The following is a 25,101-nucleotide window of genomic DNA, read 5'->3' as shown; positions in this document are numbered from 1 at the left end:
AAAAAACTGCGATGCAGGTGAGCCAAACAAATGTAATATGCTGAAGCATTGTATTTATTAGAATTAAATAAATAAAGCACAATTTCCTAAAAACAATATCTTATTATTACAGGTAACAAATCCGAGTGCAGCAAATGATGAAGGTATTACAGCTTTGCACAATGCAATATGCGCGGGACATTTTGAAATAGTAAAGTAAGTAGAGGTGCCGGTAGAATATGTTCTGCAGTCTTGTGATTGACTCACGTCAATTCATCAAAGTATCTCGCGGTCTTCAGTTGTATTGCAAACCCCGGTATGGTTCTTGCAAGAAAACCTTGTTAAATGTTTCATTCTGTTGCAGATTTTTGGTAAATTTTGGATGCGACGTAAATGCACAGGATTCCGATGGGTGGACCCTTTGCATTGTGCTGCCAGTTGCAATAATTTGCCTATGGTAAAGTTTCTGGTCGAGTCTGGCGCCTGTATTTGCAGCAACTCTATCCGATCACGAAACTCCTGCCGAAAAATGCGAAGAGGATGAAGAAGGATTTGACGGTTGCTCAGAATATCTTTACAGTACGTTGATTTATGGCTAAAGACTGCTTATTTTATGATTATATATATATATATATATATATATATATATATATATATATATATATATATAATATATATATATATATATATATATATAGATATATATATATAGATATATGAAAATATTGCATCTATGAAAATGATATTTATGTGAAAAAGTAACCATTCATATATTAAAGTTTAAAGTATTTAATTAATGTAAAAGTTTGTAAAATGTTCCACTTGGGGCAAAAGGTATGTGTTCACTTAGCAACATGATTTTGGTTGTGGTATAAGCTAAAGGCCGGGCTACATTTATCTTATCTGTAGTGTAATTTCATTTTTCACTAGCGCATCTGGCGTGGCTGACCGAAGCATTTTGCCCAACAATTTGATGTTGCCTCAGGAAAATATGTTATTTTTCCATATTTTTTAATTGATTCGGACAAAAAAGTGTTGTAAAAGTAGATGCACATGTCCTGCACGCATTGCATTCATTTTTGTGACAAAAAACGATGGAAAAACATTAATTTTGAGAGATATATATATATATATATTATATATATAATTATATATATATATAATATATATAATATATATATATATAATTATATTAGCAACATATATTATATTAGCAATATATATATTAGCAATATATATATATATATATATTATATATATATATTAATATATATATATATATAATTAGATATATATATATATATATATATATATCTATATATATCTTCTATATATAATAAATCTCGTGTCACGGTGTTTGTTGCGAAACCTCCGAAACGGCTGGATCATTTTCAACGAAACTTTGCACACACCTTATGGTGGTATGAGAATAGGTTTTAAGACTTACATCATTTTCAGAAGTTACACTAATTTAATTTATTAGCAATTTCTAATCCCATACCAAGAGCAGTATTTTTGTTGTTGTTAACATCGCTTTGTCACTCGGTGCTAAGTGCAGTTTCTTCTTCTTTGGCTCAACAACCGATGCCGGTCAAGGCCTGCCAACACACTTGTGGGGTTGGCTTTCAGTGACTTATTGATTTCCCCCATAGCAGGATAGTCAGTCCTACGTATGGCGGCACGGTCTATTTGGGGCTTGAACCCATGACGGGCATGTTGTTAAGTCGTACGAGTTGACGACTGTACCATGAGACCGGTGCAGTTTACACTGGTATTAAAACCCCGCAAGCAATTTCGAGCAGTTTGCGAGCTCGTACGAGGCCTTGCAATTTCGATAGCTTTTTAGCGCTGGTATATGGGTACAGATATTCCCCGATATACGCCATATTCAATATACGCGATTTTGGTATACGTTATGTTCTACATTTAACAGTTTTTTTTAGCAAATTGTACAAATTTGACAGTTCGAATGTCAAATGCAAAATAATTTTCCTTTGGTCGAATTTTAAAAACCATTTCAAAAGGTACAGGTATTCCTCGATATACGCAATTTCGCTATACACGATTTTCTTAATTTGACAGTCTTTTACTAATTGATACATCAAGTGTCAAACTAAAAATAAATTCTCTTTACGTCAAATTTAAAAACTATTTTAAATGGTTCCAATTTTGATTTTTTAGTTGAAATCAGATCGAATAACTAATTTAATGGCTAAAACTTACCCTTCATGCAGAATGATACGAAATTTAGCTATAATTTGACCGAAAAAACTCAGTGGTACCCAAGCGGATGATTGTCATAGCAGATCTTTACAGGGTTTCGAATCATATAAGGGAATAGTTCAATCACTTAGGGGATGTTGCAAATCGGTAGGAGAATATTGCATGCAAACTGTGGATGTTTGCAATCACTTAGGGGAGTGTTGCAATCGATTAGGGGAATTTTGCAAGCGTACTGTGGAGCTGACATCAGATGATGGGTGCCGCTGTAAATACCTCAAAATATTTTCGTCAATCTTATTAACTTATCCTGTTTAATTTTCGTTTAATTAAACATCATCGGTATCAATTCGAAGCTTTTTACACCGGCACCCCCCGTCTGACGACAGCTCCACAGTATGCTTGCAAAATTCCCCTAATCGATTGCAACACTCCCCTAAGTGATTGCAAACATCCACAGCTTGCTTGCAACATTCCCTACCGATTTGCAACATTCCCATAAGTGATTGAACTATTCCCTTAAATGATTCGAAACCCTGTATTACATACTGTTATTACGAATGATAACAAGAATCGAAGCTTTGGGATAAAATCATAGTAATCATTTTAATCGTTGTTTTATACTCCTTGGATTCCAAATTCTTCTATTTTTAATAAAAACCGGACATTAATTTTATCCCGCGTGAAACCGGGTAAATCAGCTATCTTCTCTCTCTCTCTCTCTCTCTCTCTCTCTCCTCTCTCTCTCTCTCTCTCTCTCTATCTATACTATATATATATATATATATATATATATATATATAATATATATATATATATATCTGAAAAATGTATAATGAGTAACAAGAAAGCTAACATGCATTTTCCAGATTTGAGTTTAGATTTTACGCGTTCAATACCTAGTGTTACCAAATCGAAAAAGTTTACGGATTCGTATTGTATTGTATTGTATGTATGTAGGGGAAGGTAGGTAAAGACGGACACGTTAAGGGAAATGGTAAAAATCTAAGGATATATAGGTCTAACGACCATGAAATGTACATACATTATCTTACATTCATGTTTTATCACAAAATGTGTTGAAACTTTGAAGTTTGCATCGATTTTTGCGTTTTTTTTCGTGAATGAAAAACATGATTTTTTTCGTGCAGTTTTGAAATGTTTGGGTAAGACGGACACCTGATATGGGAAAGATGGACACCATGAAGGCTAAGATAGACACCTTTAGAAAACATTGAAAATTGAATTGTATTACAGTATTTTAACAAATTCTATCGCTTTCCACGTCTTGGTACGTTTATAAACCATTCTTGACCAATTGCAACCTCATCAGCCCCGAGCAAGTAATATCATAACGCATGACTGCTATTTTGATCGGTGTTTCATTTCTCGCTTGTTTATTACTTTTTCTAGTTGCGTAATGGTTTATATTTTCAAAATACCCTTATTTGAGGTGTTTGAAGAAATACATTCATCACCAATTGATACAAGAAGTAAAATAACCCAACAAATTCGGTGTCCATCTTTCCTATGACAAAGTGTCCGTCTTTACCTACCTTCCCCTACGATGTTGATAATCGTTTAACGTGTTCGAAAAATAGTGTTACGATGTTGAGCTTGCTTGAGAAACCCTGTAAGCGAACATCAGTCACAAGATGGTAATATGGTGAGAATATGAGATGTCTGACATCTCTTGTTGCCTGCCAGAGTGTTACTTAATATCAGTTAAGCATAGAATTATACATGTACATGACACGTAAATTATTAACATTAGTAATAAAATGCATGTTTTTCGTTATTTAAAGGTATACAAGAAAAGCTGGGTATATTGAACAATGGAGAGGTGTATGCTGTATTCTCTTACGAATCTCAGCAGCCTGATGAATTAAGCTTCTTTGTCAACGACACGCTGACTATCATCCGGAAAGGAGATGAAGCTGAACGAGAATGGTGGTGGGCTCGCAGCTCCTTAGGTAGCGAAGGTTACGTCCCGAGAAATTTACTTGGGGTAAGAAAGCTCCGTTTACTGTTCGCAAACATAATTTGTCTTAATAATTAATGTATCATTTACATATTCGTTTTAGCTCCACCCGAGACTTACTCCATCGTACAATGACGAAAATTAGGATTGAATTTTGTATGATTCTACATAATATAATTTTACTGATCAACTTGGTTAATGTATCATTCTGCGGTCACAAAGAGTCAAATATACAGGTGTCCCCGAGATACGACTGTATTTGGGACCGAAAAAATGTCCCAAAACAAGGCGTAAGTCGAAAAAGTCGCATGTCGAATATCTCTGAATACAAAGTTTATAACCGAAGTTGAAGAGTTGGAATTTATGATATCGTGTATTTTATTTAAAATAACGTTCGATAATGTAATAATTATTTAAAAAACCGTACACAATAAAGATATGCAAGATCGGGTAGTTTTGGAATCTTTGGAAATGTGTGTATAACGTTTATCAGCCCAGATATTCAAAAAAATACATCAATTCTTGTCAATGACAACTTTTAACTGTCAATCAAAATCGTCGTATCTGCGAATCGTCGTAACTCGAGGGGGTCGTAACCAGTGCTGCAAAATGTCATGAGTATCACGAGATTTTCACCAACGAAAACAATGAACATATCCGTGGTAGCTTGATGCTCATTGTTGATAGTCAATAAAAGTGCGTCATGACATGCTGAACACGACATGTGAATTCTTGAGTCCAACGCGATACTCTGATACCAATATCACTGTTTCAGTCACCAACGCTCATGACTGAAACGAAGCTCAAGTCGACTCACGTACACAAGTGCGATGATCAGGCGCAAGATGAACATAGTCGTTGTGACGTGTGACCCAGATTGGTGACATTTCAGCAAGCACCTCTTGGTCGGTCTCTTTGACGTGACTTTGTTTGTCTGTGATCAATTTCGAAATGTCACTGATGCTATCACCAGCACTCGTGATTGAAATGAAATTCATTTCCGTTCACGTACACATGTGCGATGATCAGAGGTAAGACGCACATGGTCGTTTTGGCGTCTGATCTGATTGGTGATATTTTGGTAACCAACTCCTGGTTAATCAGTTTGTCGTGATTTTTTGGTATTTTATTATCGCGATAGACTTAGAACATACGTGGTGCGGGCGAGTGGTGTTTTATTAACCATGTGCATATGATTAGAAGCAGTAATCGGTTCTGCTAACTGGTCAAATGATCCCGCATCCTACATATATTGCCAGACTCAGTTTGCTGATCCAAACGTTTATGTATGAACTCTCGTAAGCAGTGCACGTGCAAGGATTACCGCTTCATAATGTATTTATAATTACTCTAGAAAAACACTTTAGACCCACAAACAGCCGGCACCGGAATTTGAGGCAATTTGGAAGAAGGAAGGAAGAGTCAGTACGACTTTTAGCGGATATTGCCTAAGTTTCTTGTCCAGATGACCAATTTTACGCTGTTCGATGGTAAGGGGAATCCTATGTTAATGGTGATCTCCGGAGGCGGATACACGGCTGTTGTTGGTGGCAGTGGATAGACGCTAAGTGTCAGCATGCCGTGCCCGTTAGAAAATCCGTACCCGTGCGCGGTGTCAATTGCGCCAAAGGTGGATTATGAAAGGTGCTGGAATTTGGTGGCTTTGTCTATGTTATAATCACACCATCCATTCACTTGCAAGGCTCAACGAGAAGTGCCGGGTTTTATTTCTCATTTCTCTCCGTACGGTTACATGCTATAATATGCTATAATCTAGTCTAATCTAATCTAATCTATAATCTAATCTTAAATCTACAATAATGGATATAACAACTCTCCTCCCCTAAGGAAATTATAGATTTAGCCTTTGAGGCGCTTTCCTTACTCTTGTTGATCTACGTAAATATTCTGTGCTATCTGTTGGAGTCTCGTTTAGGGGTGTGTCTCTTGTTCGTTGGTTCGTTGTGCTGATGTTTTGGGGTATATTGTTTTCTGTTATTGAAGGGTACATATCGAAAGGTATTCTTGCTGTGAGTTAAGATTATTCTCCTCCCACTGCATTCCTGGTCCGGGGCTCAACTGATCTATATGTCGTTTCCATACCCTTCCGTCGTCTAATTGTACTTTGTAATGGAGTGTGCCTATTTTCTCTAATATTTTTCCAAACCTCCACTTCTCATTATTGGACATAAAATCACGGGCTGATACCCTATCACCCACATCAAATGATCTAACTGTTCTTTCCCTCTCTTTATCTGATGTATGTTGTTCGGGTCCGGGAATCATTAGGTCCAATTTTGATTTTAATTGCCTTCCAAAAACGGCCATAGCAGGGCTTTTCCCGGTACTGGGATGTGCCGTCCTACGATATGCCCATAAAATATTTTGTAAATGTAGGTGTACCTCGGGTCTAGAGCATGATAGCGCTTTCAACTTCTGTTTAAATGTTTGAACAAACCTCTCTGCCTGACCGTTTGTTGCCGGATGGTATGGAGCACCCATTCTGTGTAAAATTCCGTTTTTCTTTAGAAACGTTTGAAAACTTTCTGATGTAAATTGTGTACCTCTGTCTGACACTAGCATGGCTGGTAACCCAAATGTAGCAAAGAATTCTCTTAATTTTTCTATCGTGGTTTCTGTTGTCGTGTCTGATATTATTTTACTTCCGGCCACTTTGTTCCTGCATCTATAATTATTAGGAAATTAAGTCCCAAAAATGGCCCTGCAAAGTCTATGTGTATGCGTTGAAACGGTTCCACTGGTTGTTCCCAGCTATATCCTTGCACTTTTGTGGGTTTTTTCTAACTTTCGCACAGTGCATACAGTCACGCGCTGTTTCTTCTATGTCACGATCTATAGAGTCCCACCAACAGTATGTCCTAGCTAAGGATTTCATTCGTGAGATTCCGAAATGACCCATGTGTAGCTCCTTTAATATTGTTTACGCAAAGGTATTGGGATGTAAACTCTAATTCCGCGCATTAAACAATCGTTTTGTAAGCTGAATTCGGTTTGATCTATTCCGAATCTAAATCGACCCTCTACTGTCCGGCCTGTCCTCAATGCCCTTACTAGTTCTTGCACTGTAGTGTCTTTCAATGTATATTTTGCAACTTCTTTTGCCTGTACTGGTAGTGATTCAGTCTGATTGATTTGTAAGACATCGATCTCATCTGCCTCGCATATGGGTTCGCCCTTTAACGGCAAGCGAGATATGCCATCCGCATTTCCGTGGTCTTTTGAGTTTCTATATCGGATTTCAAAGTTAAATGATTCTAAAAATACTGCGTAGTGTTGCATGCGCATAGCTGAGAGTGTCGGAAGCCCTTTTTGTGGGGACCAAATCTGTGTCAATGGCTTGTTATCTGTTACTAGTATGAATTTTCGACCGTATAGATATTTGAAAAACTTTTTTATGCCAAAAATTACGGCGTACGCTTCTTTGTCTATCTGTGTATATCTTTGCTGAGTCTTTGTAAGGGTTTGCGACGCATATTGTATTGGTTTTTCGCTTCCATCTGCGTAAACGTGACTTAATACTGCCCCCACGCCGTAAGGCGATGCATCCGTGGCTAATATTAATGGTAGTTTTGTATCGTAATGTGTAAGCGCTTGTTTCGATTGCATTTCTGCTTTCATCCATGCGAAAGCTTTCTCACAGTCTGGAGACCATTCAAAAGCAACCTCATCTTTAAGTAAATTATTGATTGGGTACATGTGTGTGCTAAGGTTTTTCATGAATCTTCCGTAATAATTTACCAAACCTAACAGTGCGCGTACTTGCTCTTTGTTTTCTGGTCTTGGCATCTTTTCTATCGCATCTATTTTGCCTTGTAATTTATGGATTCCTTTCTTGTCTATCATGTAGCCGCAGTATTCAATCTTATCTTCTAAGAATTCGCATTTCTTTAAGTTTACTCGCATATTGTGATCATTAAACCGTTTTAGTACTTCTCGTAATCTTTGTAAATGTTCCGTATCATTTGGGGCTGTTATTTTAACGTCATCTAAGAATACTGTTACTCCTGGTATACCTTGTAGAATTGAAGTTATTTCTCTTTGAAATATGGCTGGGGCAGAGGCTACCCCATACATAAGCCTAGTGGGTTGATAAAGACCCATGTGCGTATTCAGCGTTAGTAGGTGTTGATCTTTCTCCCTGATTTCCATTTGCAAGTATGCTTGGGCTAAATCGAGCTTTGAGAATTTTTTCCTTCACTCATGTTTGCGAAAAGTTCATCGATGGTGGGCAGAGGGAAATCATCAATGAATAGCCCTTTGTTAATTGTTAGTTTATAATCTCCGCACAGTCTTACTTTGTTACCCGCTTTCCTAACTGGTACTATTGGGGTCGCCCATTCGCTTCTCTCTACCTTAACTAGTATGCCTTTATCCACCATGTTCTTTAATTCCTCTTCCACTGTATCTAGAATAGAAAATGGAAGAGGCCGCGCTTTAAGAAACGTTGGGTTTGCCCCATTTTTCAAATGCAAAGATGCTTTGACACCTTCTATTTTTCCTATTGTGTCCAAAAATACTGCAGGAAATTCGTCTAATATTGCTTTTAAACCATTTTGGGTATTCGATGATTCAATAATTTTATCCACTGTGTACTGTTTACCATGCAAGATTTTATTCCAATCGTAATTTAAGGCTCTCATCCATTCGCGACCCAACAATGGTTGCCTATTGCCCCCAACTATGAACAATCGTAGTTTCTTTATTCCTTCTTTTGTCTTGATTTTCACTTCAGCCATTCCTGCGACAGAAATTTTCCCACCGCAATAACTTCTCAGTTCTACGTCCGTTTGTACGAGCTGGATATTTTTAAGATATTTCTCTTTGTCGTGTTCGTTAATTAGAGTAACTGGTGAACCACTGTCTACCTCGAACTTAATTGGTGATTTTCCAATTTGTACGTTCACAAAAATTTTTTTTTGCTATCTTTCACATTTTCTACTTGGAAAATATCTATTTTATGGATTTGATCCTCTTCTGTATCCTGACTGTCACTATCCTCGCATTGCTCCACGAGATTTGCTGTCCTACTCACTCGTTTCTTATTATTCATCCCATGTGCTTTCCCCATTTTGAAACACACGCGTTGTAAATGACCGACCTTCTTACATAACGCACACACTTTCATTTTGTGTTCGCATTTATTCGCTAAGTGCGATGAACTGCCGCATCGGAAACAATACCGCTTGCTTCTTGGCGCTGGATATCGATCCATAAAATTAACTGACTGAGCCCGTTGGGCTAAAATTTCGACACCGTCGTTGACTGTTTCCATCGAGAATGCGACTTGCTTTGCTTTCTCGAACGTTAAGTCTTTTTCGCCTATTAACCTCGCGCGTATCATTTTGTCACGTAAACCGAACACAAACTGGTTTCGCAGCCCTTTCTGTAAATAATCACCAAACGCACAATTTTTCGCTTCACGTTGTAACGCCGCCACGAACTCGGTGATGCTTTCTGCTTCCTTTTGTGTGCGTTGTCGGAACTTCCACAGCTCTACCATTTCCAATGGTTTGGGATCGAAATGATCGTCTAACGCGCTGACGATCTGGTCGTACGTTTTCGCCTCCGGTTCGTCCGGCGAGAGTAAGTCACACAGCACGTTGTAAGTCTCACTGCCCATGTAATGCAGGAGCGTCTGCTGCATGTCCGCTTGATCCACTTTGAACACTTTAGCAGCACCAGCAAACCGCTTCACCCATCTTTGCCAAGTTGACTTCTCGTGCACAAACGGTTCGATATTAAATGTAGCCATTATCGATTCGTTTTTTATGTATTGCCCGCCTCGTCGCCAACTGTTATAATCACACCATCCATTCACTTGCAAGGCTCAACGAGAAGTGCCGGGTTTTATTTCTCATTTCTCTCCGTACGGTTACATGCTATAATATGCTATAATCTAGTCTAATCTAATCTAATCTATAATCTAATCTTAAATCTACAATAATGGATATAACAGTCTAGAATTAGTGCTTTCGGATATGAAAATAATAAAACCAGGATATCTACAAAACATCTTTTTATATTTGCACTATGGAGAAACTAACAAATTACACGCCTCGTATGCTAAGAATATCACCGATTCGATTAAAATTATTACACTAACAACACAGTGAATGAGGAGGTGCCGCTGAAGTGAGTTCACATCCGAGGAGCTCTGCTTGATCGTTTTCCAGCCGAAATCGAACGCCGACGCAAGTACTGGAAAACTGCCTACTTTATCTTTTTGAGTCGACCGGATTCTTAGGCCGGTTCCTTGGCCAGACACTTTACTTCGTTTTGCCAAAATTCTGTAAACCACGTAAAAGGCAATCTCTGTCAGTTGGTCGAGTTTGCCGTTCATGAGCATGGTGTAAACCTTGATAATGTTCTCTTTGTTCACCAGCTTGCCGGCATAGCCCGTGAAAAATTATGTGACCTGAAACGCCTGCAATTCGAAACGCTGGAAACGGCGCATCATGCGCACAGCACATCATATTATGCGCGCATTACAACACAGCGCTTAAAGTACGCGACTGTGCGGAAAGTTTTACGTGGACGTGGAAAAAATGGAGACCAAACCCCAAGTGCTCAAAAAGCGGACAGGGCTCAAAAAATCAAAGCGCATATCACGTTAATAGCACAAAAAGCGCACCGTTCTCGTAGACCAAACTGTGCGAAAAGTGCTACCACAATGGAATATGTGCAACACTACGAACAGCTCATTCATTGCCAGGATGGGAATTATTTCCTGGAGCGTCCTGTAGTTCTACAGGATCCGCTGCACGCCACGGTAAATGTTATAATGCTCAGTGTCGGTAATGTTTTGGGTCCATTATACGCGATATCGAATCCAGTGGATTCACAGCCAAGTAGATGCTTATTTCGATGATAGCATGCAACAGCATGGTGACATCAAGTGAGCAAATGTGGTAGTCAAAACTGGATCGGTCAGAGAATCAGCCGGCACATCAAATGGCCTGCACCGTCGTAATCGTGGCAATGCACTCCTGTATACATCCAGCGTTGGTTAGTATCCGACAGCGAGCGGGTATCCTATGAAACCGGCAACACTCGGAGAAACAGCTACATCACACGGTAGAAGCTGTTGAGACGCAATCGAACTAAGCTGGAAAAATTTCGCTCGAGCTTATTACATTATTAACCGTTCCTAAAAATAGCAAATAATAATATTTATCAATCAATCGAGTGAAAGAAAGAAGCAAAACTTACCATGAATTAAGTATGAGTGCTAAGTATGACACCAGCATCCAACGATGGTGCATGGTTCCAAAATATGAAGCCGTTACTTCGATACCATTCTACGTGTGCTTCGACATGCTGATATGTTAAATGGTATGAAACACGAACCGTTTGCAATTTTATCTCCTAGCTTCGAATAACAAACCAAATCGTTTTCCGCTTGATATGCCTCTTGAAATGTTAATATTACAGGGTTTCACACTTTATCTCAAGACCGCGGGACCCCTTCCCGAATCTGTTTTAGCCAATGCCAAGAATGCGGTATAATGCTTGAAAACGTTGATGATACCTGAATTCATCGGATGCAATGCTGAATCTGCGGCACATTTCTCGAACACACTGTTCCGCGCCGAGGACATGCGGTCGAATATTTTTTTACACGTATAACCTTTGTGTACATCAGTGTATTAGAAACACCAAATTATCCTTTTCGCGTTTTTACCAAAAAAAGACAATTTAATAAATTTAGCGAATGCATATTTGTTTAATTTAAATATTTACAAGTGTTAAGAAAGTAGTTTCAACTGTTTAAATAATCTTTTTTGGTAAAAACACGAAACAAATAATTAGCTGTTTTCAGTACACTGATGTACACAAAGGTTATACGAGTAAAAAAATATTCTATGCTATGCCGACAAGCTGGTGAACAAAGAGAACATTATCAAGGTTTACACCATGCTCATGAACGGCAAACTCGACCAACTGACAGAGATTGCCTTTTACATGGTCGGCCCGATCGAGAATTTTGGCAAAACGAAGTAAAGTGTCTGGCCAAGGAACCGGCCTAAGAATCCGGTCGACTCAAAAAGATAAAGTAGGCAGTTTTCCAGTACTTGCGTCGGCGTTCGATTTCGGCTGGAAAACGATCAAGCAGAGCTCCTCGGATGTGAACTCACTTCAGCGGCACCTCCTCATTCACTGTGTTGTTAGTGTAATAATTTTAATCGAATCGGTGATATTCTTAGCATACGAGGCGTGTAATTTGTTAGTTTCTCCATAGTGCAAATATAAAAAGATGTTTTGTAGATGGATGAAAAGGTTTTTGTTTTATATCCTGGTTTTATTATTTTCATATCCGAAAGCACTAATTCTAGACAAAGCCACCAAATTCCAGCACCTTTCATAATCCACCTTTGGCGCAATTGACACCGCGCACGGGTACGGATTTTCTAACGGGCACGGCATGCTGACACTTAGCGTCTATCCACTGCCACCAACAACAGCCTGTGTATCCGCCTCCGGAGATCACCATTAACATAGGATTCCCCTTACCATCGAACAGCGTAAAATTGGTCATCTGGACAAGAAACTTAGGCAATGTCCGCTAAAAGTCGTACTGACTCTTCCTTCCCTTCTTCCAAATTGCCTCAAATTCCGGTGCCGGCTGTTTGTGGGTCTAAAGTGTTTTTCTAGAGTAATTAATAAATACATTATGAAGCGGTAATCCTTGCATGTGCACTTCTTACGAGAGTTCATACATAAACGTTTGGATCAGCAATGTAAGATGAATATGTATATGTAGGATGCGGGATCATTTGACCAGTTAGCAGAACCGATTACTGCTTCTAATCATATGCACATGGTTAATAAAACACCACTCGCCCGCACCACGTATGTTCTAAGTCTATCGCGATAATAAAATACCAAAAAATCACGACAAACTGATTAACCAGGAGTTGGTTACCAAAATATCACCAATCAGATCAGACGCCAAAACGACCATGTGCGTCTTACCTCTGATCATCGCACATGTGTACGTGAACGGAAATGAATTTCATTTCAATCACGAGTGCTGGTGATAGCATCAGTGACATTTCGAAATTGATCACAGACAAACAAAGTCACGTCAAAGAGACCGACCAAGAGGTGCTTGCTGAAATGTCACCAATCTGGTCACACGTCACAACGACTATGTTCATCTTGCGCCTGATCATCGCACTTGTGTACGTGAGTCGACTTGAGCTTCGTTTCAGTCATGAGCGTTGGTGACTGAAACAGTGATATTTTACAGTGCTGCTCCTGGTCCAGAAAATTTGATAAGAAAGTGATTGACTAAAAGTTAATTCCCAAATTGTCACCAATCATATCACTCGTTAGAACCACTTGAGAATTTCACTTGTGATAATCGCATTTGAGTACGTGACGCTGACAAGGTTTTTGTTTCACTCAGTTTTTTTTTGTGATATTGATGGTGACATTTTGCAGCACTGACATTTTGGTCGTAACTCGGGGGACGCCTGAATAGCTAAACGAACTATTGACAGGTGCAGCAAATGGGTTGGGAGAGAAACTTCTGCTTTCGATAATCATTTAAACAGTGTATCTTTTCAAGCGGAACATTCACCGAAATGCAGAATTGAAGATTATTGATTGAAACTTAATTAAATGATCCATGTTAAAATTCTGCGATGGATTTGGTTGCAATTTCGTTAACGCCATTTGTTTTCTTTATTATCTCATTTCTATTTCTTTATTTTATTATCTCATTTCGCTGTGAATTTCACTTCGTGGCCGCACGGTCATGGTTATTATTGGAAAAAAAGATAGGAAACATGTTTTCAAAATAGGCAGTCAAAATAGCCAGTTTTCCAACCAGTTTTCGGTGGAAGCGGGAGCGATCGAAGCGATTGCAAAAACTAACATACTATTAAATGGTGGTTTCTGTGGATGTTTTTAGAAAATAGTATATATTGTTCCCATTACTCAACAGGACCTTCAGGCCGATGCCAGACACACCGAAAAACTATCGTAACGAAAAATTTTACAGATGAACTTTAGCTTTGTAACTTTTTTTAATGCTTCTTTTTTCGGTCGACTAATTTCGTTATACCTTTAGTGGCGCCTACTTTTTTTTAAAGATAATTCACAAAAAGTAGCGGATTCGTTTTACGATGCGGAAAGATGGATTTATTTACTTTTTCTGACAACGGTTGAAAGTCATGGAACGGTAGACTTGAGAGAGACGCAAAAATTAAGTGTATGGCTCATACGAAAGCTGTATTAGAAGTGGTTGTTTGTACCATAATCGAGACGCGGAAGCGTGCTATCACTGTTTGTCTCGTTCTAGTTTGCTTTTTTGGGCCAAAGAAGAAGAAGTTCTAGGTGTGTGTTCCAGATGGAACTCTGTCCGCTATACACCGCTTGGTGCAGAGAAATCCAAACAAAACTGCTGTTTTTTTAATGCAAACTAGTGCAAATCAAAAAATTAACAAGAATTTTAGTGAATTTCTCTCCGTTATTTTTGGTTTCCATTGTGATGAACAATCCTCGGTTTCTGTTGTTCACTTTGACAAGCGTTATTTTTCAGTTGTCATTTTGTTTTCGTATGGCTTTGTCTTCACGAACTAAATTGAACCTAAATTGAAGTAATCGTTGTATCTAGGCAACTTCACCTGACCGTGTTCCTCTTAGATAGAGTTTGGGAAACTGGAAATTGTGCACTTAAGTTGGATAAATTTTCAAAGATTTATACCTTACGGTCGGTGCCAGAAACACAAAAAAATCCACATAACGAAAAATTTCACAGATTAGTCTCTCTCTCTCTCTCTCTCTCTCTCTCTCTCTCTCTCTCTCTCTCTCTCTCTCTCTCTCTCTCTCTCTCTCTCTCTCTCTCTCTCTCTCTCTCTCTCTCTCTCTCTCTCTCTCTTGTTGGCCTGCTAACGATAGAGCACGTCGGTGTGACATGACCTGCTCAACAATCATTCTTCAGAGTGCTCGGTTCCTGGCTGCAGCCTCCCATCAGATCTCCGACAGGTCTCGCTTCACCTGATCCAGCCATCGAGTTCGCCGTGCTCTCCTCGCCTTATGCCGAACTGGGGATCGCTGTCGAACACCTTCTTGGGGGACATGAGTGCGGCATCCTCATAACATGCCCCAGCCAGCGAATCCTGCCAGCCTTCGCCACCGTCAGGATGCTTGGTTCGCCGTACAGCTCAGCAAGCTCGTGGTTCATCCTTCTCCTCCACGCTCCATGCTCGAACACACCGCCGGTCCGGAGGATGCGTCGCTCTAACACGCCCAGAGCGTTTGCATCCCCCGCTCGGATGGTCCATGACTCGTGTCCACCAAGCGAATCAATCTGATATGTCTCACATTTCGTGGGCTCAAAATCTTCTGGATATCAACAGTTAGTGAAGCGCATAGTATGCTCGATTCCCCTGCACAATGCGTCTCCGGATTTCGCTGCTGATGTCCTTGTTCGAAGTAACGACCCTCCCAAGATAGCAAAACTGCTTTACTACCTCGATATTGTCGCCATCAACTAATACACTGTTTCCCAGGTGGTTTGATTCGCCGGTAAGTAGGTACTTCGTCTTCGTCGCATTGATTCTCAATCCAATTTTTGCTGCTTCTCGATTGAGTCGGGTGTACGCCTCATACACCTTCGCTGTGGTCCTGCCGATGATGTGGATGCCATCCGCAAAACCAAGAAATTGCAGAGACAGATAGAGGATCGTGCCACGGATCGTTGTCTAGCCTCGCGCTTTGAATGACACCTTCCAGTGCGATGTTGAAGAGCAGGCAGGAGAGTCCGTCACCTTGCCTGAGACCCCTGTGAGACTCGAACGATTCCGACGTCAAGTTCGATAGTCTCATCTTGCACTGCACCCCATCTATGGTGGCCTCTAACAGCCGGATCAACTTCCCAGGGAAGTGGTACCGCTGCATGATGGTTAGGCTTGGCTTGGTAGCGGTCTACAAAATTTGTAGCAAGGGGTGCAAGTCTGCAGATCAGGATCTGGTACAAGATCTTATAGGCGGCAATGAGGACTGTGATGGCTCGAAAGTTCGAGCAATCCAGTCTGTCGCCTTTTTTGTAGACTGGGTGAATGACATTCAGCATTCACTCCTCCGGTAGTTCCTCTTGTTCCCAGATTTTCACGATCAGCTGATGCATTTCGACGGTAAGCCTCATCGGTCCCATCTTGAAGAGCTAGGCCGCCAGCCCATCGTTGCCAGCAGACTTATTGCTCTTAAGCTGCTTGATGGCGCTGGCAATCTCATCATGAGATGGCGGGGGCACCTCGTCGTCTGCATCATTGCTGTCGCTGGTGTTACTGCTGTGGTGCTGTTGTGGTGGTTGCTTTTTTCTGCCACTTGCGCCAGCCTCTCCTGCCTCTGCTCCATTCAGGTGTCGAAGTAGTACTTCCTCCTTTCGATCACCTCCCGCTCATCTGCCAGGAAATTTGCTTCAGCATCCCAACTAGTGTTGGGAATTCCGTTAAAAAAAGGAACGTAACGGAACTAGTTCATTTTTGAAAAATAACGGAACGTGAACCTGGGGTGCAAAAGAACCAACCCATAGCTTCGAAGCCAAATTATCACCGGGTGCGGGGAGGGTGTTACGTGTTACAGGATATTAAAAGGCATTTCTTCAATCTGAAATCATATTTGGCACCAAATCTAGATGGTGAAACGGTTAGAACTATTTATTATAAATAAAATGCTTAAATTTATGCTCCCCAACACCAGAACTTTTATTTCAATTAACTACACTTCCGATCTAGCCAAGTGTAGCATAGGTTCGACACCCGACACTATTAGACTTAGCAAATTAGAATTAGATTAGAATAGCAAAGACACAATTATTAGTATAACATCCGCTATAATAATCTGCAGTAAATTCATTACATCCTAGACACAAACCGCACTAAGGCTAGAATGAAACAGCTAATGATAGAATGAAATAGCATGATAAGTGGCGTGATCGTATTCACCAACACACTCAAAAGAAATAGTTTTTACAAGTATAAAATTTTAGATTAAACATTATCAGAACATAAATTACTGTAATTAGATGCACACAAATATTAGACATAAAAGTGCAATATGTTCTAATCCGAACCAACTAGATAAATAGGGAAAATTTAATAGAGTTCATCCAATTCCGCAGTAGGATAATACACATGGAAGGACGATGTTACCTAATGTACGCAAAAGTCACGTACGCATAATGCGATAGATAGAGCAGGATAATAAATTGTAATCATGCATAACGGAGCGGATAAGCTAAATATGCCCATAAGCGCAATGTAATTATTTCGTATAAAAGGAAGCTCGCGCGTAGCTAGAAGAGAGTTGTTGTATCAGTAAAATCACGCAGTCCAGTCCGCCGCGCAAAATTTAGTCCGCAAATCAATAGAAGCCAACCACGCTATTAAGTTTAAGTAAAGTGGCAAAAATAAAGTGAGTTTATATAAAAGTGCAAATACAATCCGTCTTTAGTTTGGAACGGCACTAAGTGATGACAAGTTCACTACACAAGCACCGACACCAGAATCTCCTTCATCTTTTACCGCCATCGCCCGTTTGCTCCTTCGATCGTAAACCTTGTCCTCTCTCCATTCTCACGATGATCTTTCTCTCACCTCCTCTCCTATTTCACGGTTCGTGTTCTTTAGCCGCCTGTATGGATACGGCCGCCGTTATCAGCTGTCATCGACGGTCTATATCGTAGCGGCCAAGGTCGCTACAATGGTTTCAACCTATCCCCAGTAAGCTGTACCAGCTGTGTTATTGAGTGGTACGAGTTGACGATTGTATCACGAGACTGACTACTTATGTGAATTTCATTCATTATTTACAACAAATTGTTTTCTCAGACAAATCGTTCACATGATCACGGCACTCAAACGGTTTTAGAATGGAACAGAATGCTTCGAAACGAATGGCCAAATATTGGAATCATGCCGAGTGCCAAGATCAGGTGGATATCGTGGCATAAAAAATAAATACATTTGTTGTTCATACTTGCATATTATATTACATGTCTTCCAACCCGTTCTGCAATATGGGAAAAGATCTAAATTTTATAACAGTTATTTGTTTAGTTAAAACAAGCTAAATTAATAACAAAAAAGAAGGATATTACAGATATTACAAATTGCACCATAATACTAAACGCTACACCATTTTTGGTTTCACTTACCGCGATTTTTTTTGACGATTTTTTAAACGATACGCGACGAAGTGCGATGAATATTACTGTGAGCATGTGCGAGTGCGCAGGCGACACATACTGTGTGCGAGAAAGAGTGAACAGTTATCTTGCATGCAGCAAACAACAGCCGGACCAAACCGGTTTTGTGAAAAGAAAGGAACGCACGAACGATAGCACCTTGCTAACAACATTGAAGGAGCAACCCAACTGACATTTTATAGCACGAATAATCGGGAATTCGAGCAAATTCCCTTAAACTGGAGCCTTAAACTTCCCTTAAACTGCACCAGTTCAAGGGAATTTAGAAAAAGTCCTTTAAAATCATATGTGATGCGGCTTTTTCGTTACTTTCTTCTAGATTCGCTCGGAAACGATGTTTCCTATCGTTATAGTTGGCCATGTACCCAATTTATACTTCAATAATATCCATTTTTTATAGAATAGCGTCAGACAAAATTAGCTTTTGTTTTTCATAAAAAAGCCATAGCTATGAATGAAAAATGAGATCGACGGCATCGTTCATCGATAGAGGAACGTCTAATTTACGATCACACCAAATCTTGGCGCTTTCAACACACTTGATCACACAAAAACCCACAATTTCAGGCGTATCGAGTACTAATCGAGCAGATATGGTAAAACAATTTCGAGCAAATGTCACTTGGGAAAGGCCGGAACGGAGTGAACGGAAAGAACGAAATGAACGGAATGAACGAAATTAACGGAAAGAACGGAATGAATGGAATGAACGGAACGGAACGGAATGAACGGAAAGAACGGGATGAACGGAATGATCGGAACGGAACGGTTTTGTATAAAGGATCGGAACGGAACGGCCTACAAAAAGAACGGAACTTTTTTACTGGGTTCGGACCGGAACGGCCAACCCTAACCCCAACACATTGCGGTTTTAGGTGCAAATTAGAGTTGTGCCTCAAGTACCTGAACTGTACGATTCATTCAATTCATCCTAAAGAACGAACGACCTACGTTCATCTAATCAACGTTCTGCGATTCTTTATAAATCATAATGTACTGTTGGTCATCAAAATATCGTCCTACCCGCTGTAATAACGAACGTCTTAGTACGTCAGGTCGTTCATTTCCCCCATACAAATATGAATGTAGATTGAATTAATCTGTAATGTGATCGAACGTACGCGGGGCCGTCGTGCACCGTTTTTGCGGGGAGTCAGTCTTTACTGACATGAGCTGAGGTGGAACGAACTATTCGAAGCGGACTGATTTGATCGTCCAGGCGATCATGGAAACCCGGAAGGAGTTTCCCTTACTGGAAATGTTGGAGTTTAGAAGCCTTACCTTGGGTAGGGGGACATAACTAAACTCTTGAAATAAGTTGGTACACGAAGTTTTTAGGAAGCGTAACGTCCTATCTTGGCAGTCCGAACGAATCTGACTTGCCACGGTCGGAATTGGTTTTATTTATACTCAATAAGTTTCGTACATTTGGTTTTGGTATGTGTTTTTGTCCTAATTAAAGGTTATGGATATGAGGTGCAATTTATACATTATATTGGAGTGAGGTGTCTATGTTTTTACGAAGGTTCTGGAAAGTATAAACTGTTCTAGCTAAAGAACGGGTGCGTTCGTCGATCTTTGCCTACACTGCGCTTTTAGCAATAAGTTGCTATGCGTTCTCTGATTGTCCACTTTACCGCAGTAACGCTTGAATTGCTTATGTTGCCCGTTTCGGTTGTTTTTGATAAGTGTGTCACGTCTGTTATTTGTTTGAATGGACGGCCTGAACTCTTCCGGTTGCGGTGCTATGGTATGATCTGATTTGCTGAATGTGTTAAAATGATTGTGTTACAATGGTGTGGTTTGGCTTTCTAAAATGTGTTACAATGTGTCTATAGCTGATAGTGTGTATTATAATAATTTCTGTATAGCAGATATGCTACAAATCGTCAACAACAAAATATTTCCAGATTTTTCACCACAGTTTTGGCGAGACAATTTTTCGCAAATTTTTACGAAAAATTCATCAATATCATCAATCAATATTTAAAGAAACACGAACAATGTATGCAACATTCCGTAGCCTATCTTCTATACAGAACTTATTAGAACATACAACCCTGAACAAAATGTGCGAAACCCATAACTTATTTTGAGTATAAATAAAACCAATTCCGACCATGGCAAGTCAGATTTGTTCCGACTGTCAGGATAGGACTATGCCCATCCAACTTCTATCGACTTCTCATTTAAAGAGTTTAGTTATGTCCCCCAAGGTAAGTCCTCCAAACTCGAACGTTTCCAGTAAGTTAAATCCCTTCAGGGTTTCTATGATCGCCTGGAAGATCTAGTGTCGGAAAATTCCGCTCGGGCAAAGTTTTTATTCCACTTCGGTTCATGTCAGTAAAAACTGACCTACCGCGACGTGTACGTACGATCGATCGTGCCGTATGAACGCTAATCACATTACAATTCTATCAAGATACAAAAAAAATATCGTTCTGACTAACCTGAACTTCGCATCAACCAAGTCATGCTGGCATTCAAAATGTATCCAAAAGTATCTGCGTGACTCAATTCAATTTTCCGTTTCTACAACCATAAAGGCATGTCCAAAATATGCTGGTTTATTTGGTAGTATCCAATAAGCTCATCAGACAACAGCAACAGATTCATCAACACCACCGCCATAAATTATAATTTATTGCACCTAACATGGTTTGTTGAAAGACATAGAAAGTTTGTGTTTCTCTACACCTCTCTCTTTATTTCTCTCTCTCTCTCTCTCTCTCTCTCTCTCTCTATCTCTCTCTCTATCTTTCTCTCTCTCTATCTCTCTCTCTCTCTCTCTCTCTCTCTCTCTCTCTCTCTCTCTTTCTCTCTCATGACATGCCCCGAGCCATCGAATCCTGCCACCCTTCGCCACCGTAAGGATGCTCAGCAAGCTCGTGGTTCATCCTTCTCCTCCAGAACTCCAGAATACAGAAACTGCGTAGTGGTGGGCTGGATTTTTGCAATAAAAGGTGTGGGTGAGCCGGATGTGTCCAATCCGAAGCCGTAATAGGATTCTCTGGTCAAGACCACCACCAAGGTGTGATGGATGGTCTTTCCATGGTGGTGTTGTGGTCTTGATGGTTCTCAGGAAAGAGCGATCGCTGCTAACCGGTCGGCTGCTAACCATCTATTGACGATGATGGTTTTGCTAAGGCGAATGAAATCTCGGCGTAGAAAAGTGTTATGGCAGCAGGCCGGGTTATTACGTCCTGCGTTGGCTAGACGGTCTGCTATTTCGTTTCCCTGGATACCTGTGTGACCAGGAATCCAGCAGAATGTGACTTTTGGTGATTTCGGTATATTGCAGAGATGTTCGATGATCGCGTCGTGGGTGGTTCCAAATTCAAGTGCTTGAAAGACACTTGCATTGTCTGTAAAAAATACGTTGGGTTTGTCTCTGCGCAGGCATTCGTCAGCTGCAATAATCATGGCTATTGCTTCTGCGGTGAAGATTGAGGTATGGTCTGGTAGTCGAGTGGGCGCTATTGTCGATGCTGGAGTAGATTCCATAGCCAGAGGAGGAACTGTTTTGTACTGGTCCGTCTGTGAATATGAGATGATGGTTATGGTATTTTTACTGAATGAGTTGACCTTGTAAAATGACGGTTAGCAATGACACTATTGCAACCAGCCCGAAGCTGATTTTTGATGGTTCATTCTATTTGTGGTGGGCAGCAGTACCAGGGGCGACTACCGATTTGGATGAGTTTGGTGACTGAGGGGAGTGTTCGTTTTGTTAGCATGGTGAATTCGGCGTTTACCCTTTGGATAATAGCATCGGCCTTGATGTTTTTCTCCATTATTCGTCCTGCAGCTGCTATTATCTTGTCGGTTATGATGTGGTCCAAGGGTTGAAGTCCGCTTTCACAGAGAAGTGATGTTATGGGGCTCGTGACGAAAGCCCCGGTAGCATAGCGGATGGCGGTACCGGTAGAGTGGTGCAATTTGTTTTTGGAAACTTTCTCGTTGCCGGGAGACTATTTCGATGCCGTAGAGTAGTTTTGGTAGAAGCTAGCTATTGATGATTTGAAGTTGTGTTTGGCGGGAGGCGCGATGTTGACCGGTTCCAAGCATTCTGAAAAGATTAATGCAGTTCTTCGCTTCTCTTTTCACCCGTGTAGTGTGTGCTTTAAATGTTAAGTGACGATCAAAAGTCACTCCTAGGATATCGGCTGTGCGTGTATTTGGTATTAATGAGTGATTGTATGTTTTGGGTTTTAGTTGCTATTGCAGATGAGAAGTATTTTGGATTTGGAGTGTGAAATTGTGTAACCTGTCCAACGTGGCCATTTCTGAACTATATTGATTCCTCCTTGTAAAGTTCTATTGTAGGATGCTGAGACAAGAACTATATAATCAGTATACATTAAATATGTAATGTTACTGGGCATAGGGTGAAAGAGGGATTCTACACTAATCAGGAAAAGTGTGGGGAGAAAATGGCACCCTGGGAACACCATTCTTTTGGACGTACAGGTCAGAAGATTGAGTAAAAATTAAATATTTAAATGTGCGATTTGAAACGATTTGTTTTCTGTTTTTAGAATGATTGGTGCAGATTTTTAGTTTTTTACCGGAAAAAAATGTATACTTTCTGGAATATTACTTTGGAGCTTGTCTTAGGGTTAATTTTGAAAACAAATTAGCCCCAAGATAGATTTTTTGCAAATTTGATTGGCTTCTCGGTATTGATCGGCCAAGAGCGGGGTAAAAATATTGTTTCTTTTTTTTGAGCGTTCAAGACTCTTGACTGCTTTTCGTCTAGTCTTAATGGCAAGGGCAACCGTTTTATTCCACCAGGGGACGAACTTTCTGCCAACTGTACCCTTTGTGAGAGGGATACTAGTTAAAGCTGCGTTTGTTATTGTCTCTGGCAGTCAGCCTCCTTATATTTCAGCCTGGGGCGTTTTTGAGGGCTGTTGGTTAGTTGATGGCTATGGACAAAAAGTGGGTGGTGATCACTGCCATGGGTATCGTTAAGAATGGAAACAGAAAAACTAGAAGCTACAGAGGAGAGAACACAAAAATCTAAAATAGTACGTTGTCCACTAGTGGGACAGGTACGTTTAGCTGTGGTGTTATGAATACCCTCTATGCTACAGGTATCAAAATAGTTCTGCAGCATATAGCCACGAGTATTAGAGCCGAGATTTCCGCAGGTAGAATGTTGGCCATTGAAATCGCCAAGTATTATTGCAGGTGACGGTAACTGTGGTAACATAGTTTCCATCTCCTGAGCAACAAAAGAAGGAGATAGAGAAGGGGAAAGGTATAGACTAACAATTGTGGATTCTATTGGTGATGATATTTTAACGGTTATGGCGGGTATGTTGGTAGAAATATTAATAGGGTTAGAGAGTATGTGTTTTGTATACCTATGCCAACAGAGTGATGCATGTTGGTTGGTGTTTGGAAAAAATGCCAGGTATAGCTCTGCAATGGGATGGGATCCGAAGCCCTCCGAGGTATAATACAGGCTCTCCCATCCAACTCTTATTCCGACACGTCCTCGTCGTGCAGAGTGGTAACATGTGCCTCCATATATCCTAGCTTGGGTACACGTGCTAGATTCAACCCCTTGGGTGGATGGTGGCATATGGCGAACCAGGAGGGGGGTGGGTATCCCGGGAAACTGGGTACCAGAACGCAGCCACAGCGAACAATCTGGTTGTAGGAAGTACCAAATTTGCGCGGAGGGACATCCAAAAAATGACGTGGGCGCACCCGGATGGAGAATCCTTCAACCAGATCGACCACGTGTTAATAAGCCGCCGACGACAGTCGAGTCTGTTAAATGTCAGAACATATCGAGGAGCCAATATCGATTCCTATCACTACTTGGTTGGCTTAGTGATACGTTGTAGAATCGCCCGCCCCCTCGCCAATGGGGGCGGAAAAACACGCATCCTCGGCTCAACACGGACTCTCTAAGGGACATTACTGTGCAACAGGAATTCAAAGCCGCTTTAGAAGAGTCTCTACTACCAGAAAACAGATATGAAACTACGAGGTGGAACGCTCTAAAAATCAAAATAATAAACTGTGCAAGAAATATACTCCCACCACGTCGTGGCAACACCAAATCTGGCTGGTTCGACGATGAATGCAGACAAGTGACCGAACGTAAGAATACTGCATACCGAGCAATGCAGAAACGGCATAGAACGCGGGTATGCGCAGAGGAATATTCACGGCTCAGACGCAAAGAGAAACGAGTTCACCGCTCCAAGAAGCATGCTTTGGTCGCAGCAAGGATGGAGATCTGGTCAGTAACCAGCCAGAGGTCCTCTCGCGGTGGGCTCAGTACTTTGATGAATTACTCAACGACCAGTTTAACGATCAGCTAGAAGCGCCACTAGCAGATAGTGTCATGCTACTGCCACCTACCATAGAGAAAACACAAAAGGCTATCCGTCTGCTGAAAAATAACAAGGCACCCGGAACCGACGAAATTGCAGCTGAACTGGTCAAGAATGGAGGTGCACGACTAGAAAACGAGATTCATCAAATTGTTACTGAGATGTGGGATAGCGAATCGATGCCTTGTGACTGGAATTTCGGCATCATCTACCCCATATACAAGAAGGGAGATAGGTTGGACTGCAACAACTACAGGGGTATTACGGTGTTGAATACCGCCTATAAAATATTCTCCCAGATCCTCCAGGATCGCCTTGTCCCGCACGTC

At 40.6% G+C, this 25,101-nt stretch overlaps 2 long non-coding RNA genes across 2 annotated transcripts; both read left to right on the top strand.

Annotated features, from left to right (window-relative positions):
• Positions 1–405, top strand: LOC121601315. The gene is made up of 3 exons (XR_006006065.1): positions 1–17; positions 113–195; positions 344–405. It is a non-coding gene; the product is annotated as an uncharacterized LOC121601315 (long non-coding RNA).
• A 44-nt stretch (positions 406–449) lies between these two features.
• Positions 450–4,587, top strand: LOC121601314. Its single transcript, XR_006006064.1, has 3 exons — positions 450–558; positions 4,005–4,207; positions 4,284–4,587. It is a non-coding gene; the product is annotated as an uncharacterized LOC121601314 (long non-coding RNA).
• The last annotated feature ends 20,514 nt before the right edge of the window (positions 4,588–25,101 follow it).

The sequence above is a fragment of the Anopheles merus genome, unplaced genomic scaffold, assembly GCF_017562075.2.
Source record: "Anopheles merus strain MAF unplaced genomic scaffold, AmerM5.1 LNR4000062, whole genome shotgun sequence".
Lineage (NCBI taxonomy): Eukaryota > Metazoa > Arthropoda > Insecta > Diptera > Culicidae > Anopheles > Anopheles merus.
Note: the sequence above shows the minus strand (reverse complement) of the source record. Positions and strands in the feature narration are given on the sequence as shown.